The 2,821-nt window shown below is 40.8% G+C and overlaps 1 non-coding gene across 1 annotated transcript; it reads right to left on the minus strand.

Moving 5' to 3' along the window:
• Positions 1-1,200: 1,200 nt before the first annotated feature.
• Positions 1,201-1,307, minus strand: LOC141602860 (small nucleolar RNA R71). Its single transcript, XR_012524766.1, has one exon. It is a non-coding gene; the product is annotated as a small nucleolar RNA R71 (small nucleolar RNA).
• Between the last annotated feature and the right edge of the window lie 1,514 nt (positions 1,308-2,821).

Genomic DNA, 2,821 nt, shown 5'->3' on the forward strand with positions numbered 1-2,821 from the left:
AGACCATGCATGTTGTTGAGTAGGGAAGATTAAGTCGACTTGTAGGTGTTGTACAATCTAATCAATTCGGCTCCGGGACCCAAACTTTCCTAGGATTGTAAGATATAACCCAACTCAATCCATCACAACAATAATTGCTTGCTTATAATTTGAGAACATGTTTGTATGATCATATCCCATGATTCCCCTATGATCCCATGACACCCTAGTGCTTTTAATCAATTGTTTACACCCCTTTAATTCATCTTGTTTGTTTATTTTCATTGCTATTTTATTTTAGTGACCTTCTACATCAACCCAGTTTGTGACACCCCTAAGACATCACTAGTTTCAATAGAAATCTCATTTCAACTCCCGTCCCTTGGGATCCGACCTTTACTTGCCTCTTTACTAATTGTAGAGTTGTTTGCGAAGTTATAAATTGTGTTTTGATTCGACCGTGACCCAACGACCACATCTTTAATTGTGAACATGAAACGGACTCGCATCAAAAATGGCGCCGTTGCCGGGGACGGTGTTCGTTTGATTTAGATTTCTTTTTATTGTTATTAGTTGTGTCTTTCTTCGCCTTGGGGAAGTAAAACTCCTCAAGGTTTGTTCTAATTGTTTTCGAGTTGTTTGATATTTTGCATGTCTAGAAGGTTACAAGGTGATTTGTTACCTTTTGACCGTGAAATCGAAAGAACCTTGACGAACAATAGGAGACTTGTTAGGAGGAATTTAAGAGGTATTAGTGAAGTTGTTCAACCCACTAGTGAGTTTGTCAATCCTTTCGCAATAGAAGGAGAAGAGACCCCATTACACAATACCCCATAAAATCCACCTACAATGCCTAAATTCTCGTCACACTCCGTACCCACCGAGGAGAATCTACCAAATGGTACTCCTACACCGCAACATCTAACCGGAAATTTTATTGCCAAGCCCGCCTTCATCCAATTAGTTGAGAGGAGCCAATTTGGGGGGATGCCTAGTGAAGACCCTCATTCTCATATGGAAACCTTTTGCGACTATTGTGATGCAATCTCTCAAACGGGCGTGACTCAAGACCAAATTAGATGGGTCTTATTTCCTTTTTCCTTAATCGGCACCGCGAAGCAATGGTTGAAGGGCCTTGATAAGGCCACCCTCGGAATAGATTCTTGGAAGAAGTTGGCTCTAGCTTTCTACAAAAAATTCTACCCACCGGAAAAGACTAACATGCTAAGAGCTCAAATTACGGGTTTTAAGCAAAGGGATGAAGAATCTTTGTATGAAGCTTGGGAGCGGTTTAAGGGAATTTGTCGCTCATGTCCTCACCATGGACTTAGCGAATGGTTTTTGGTACAACAATTTTGGAATGGTTTATATGAAGATTCTAGGAACATTCTCAATATGGGATCAAATGGAATGTTCACCGAAGTTGATGACAATCAAACATGGAACAAGATTGAGGAAATGGCGGTCCATAACTCACAATATAGTAGACCTCGCAAGGCTACTAGAGGAGGAAAGCATGAAGTGGACTCCGTTACTCAATTGGGTGCTCAACTTAGTGCTCACATTGACACAATCAACTTGAAGTTTGAACAAGCTATGGCTAGACTTGAAGAAAACTCAAAATCATTAAAGCATCATGTTAATGCCATGACGGCATCCTCATCAATCCCAAGTAGGATATGTGAGAATTGTGGAACTTTGGGACATGACCAAGGTGAATGTAGGGGAACAAATGAACAAGTGAATGCTTTCCAAGCATACAAGAGTGGTACCCCTTATTCCAACTTTTACAATGAAAACACCAAATTCCATCCAAATCTCTCATACAAAAGCCAAAATGTTCAAAACCCTCAAACAACATACACTCCACCACCCATGAGAAACCAATATCAAAGACCCTTTTACAATCAAAACAAAGGTTACCAAAATCAAAATCCATACAATCACCAAAATGACCAAGGTTTTGATGTCCAAAAAGCGGTCCTCCAAATGCAAAAGAATCAACAAGAATTTTTCACTCAAATGCAAAAAGATAGCCAAGCAAAGGAAACCACCATCAACAACATTCTAGCTCATACCAAGATGTTGGAAACACAATTGACTCAACTAGCATCTTCAAGCTCACAAAGACAAAATGGGCAATTACCACCTCAAAGTAATCCCCCTAGACATGAAACGGTTAGTGCCATTGACTTGAGAAGTGGTACAAGGTATGAAGCACTGAAGAAGCAAGTTGAGGATGAAGTTGTGGAAGCTAGTGAAAAGGAAGAAATTGTGCAAAGCTCCAAAGATGGAGAATCATCAAAAGAAGAAAGTTCAAAGAAAAATGAAGACAAGGTCAAGGAGAAGGAGCCCATTGTGATTAGACTTCCTTTTCCAAGTCGTCAAGCCAAGCCCAAATTTGATGATCAACTTGGAAAGTTCATGAAAATTGTGAAGAATTTGAAAGTCTCAATTCCTTTTACGGAATTAATTAATCACGTGCCGGCCTATGCGAAATACATGAAAGATATCCTCACAAAGAAGAAGTCGATCCGGAAGCTTGAGACTATCGCCTTCACTAAGGTGAGTAGTGCAATACTTCAAGGGAGTTCACCTCCAAAGTTTAAGGATCCGGGAAGCTTCTCAATACCGTGTACCATTGGCGGCACGACGATCAACAAAGCCTTATGTGATCTAGGGGCTAGTGTGAGTGTCATGCCGTACTCGGTGAGTAAAAGGTTGGGGATGGGAGAGCTTAAATGCACCAACATCACACTCCAAATGGCCGATAGATCGACGAAGACACCATTAGGGATATGGGAAGATGTCCCTGTGCGAATTGGGAAGTTTTTCATCCCGG

Source organism: Silene latifolia, chromosome 9 (assembly GCF_048544455.1).
Source record: "Silene latifolia isolate original U9 population chromosome 9, ASM4854445v1, whole genome shotgun sequence".
NCBI lineage: Eukaryota > Viridiplantae > Streptophyta > Magnoliopsida > Caryophyllales > Caryophyllaceae > Silene > Silene latifolia.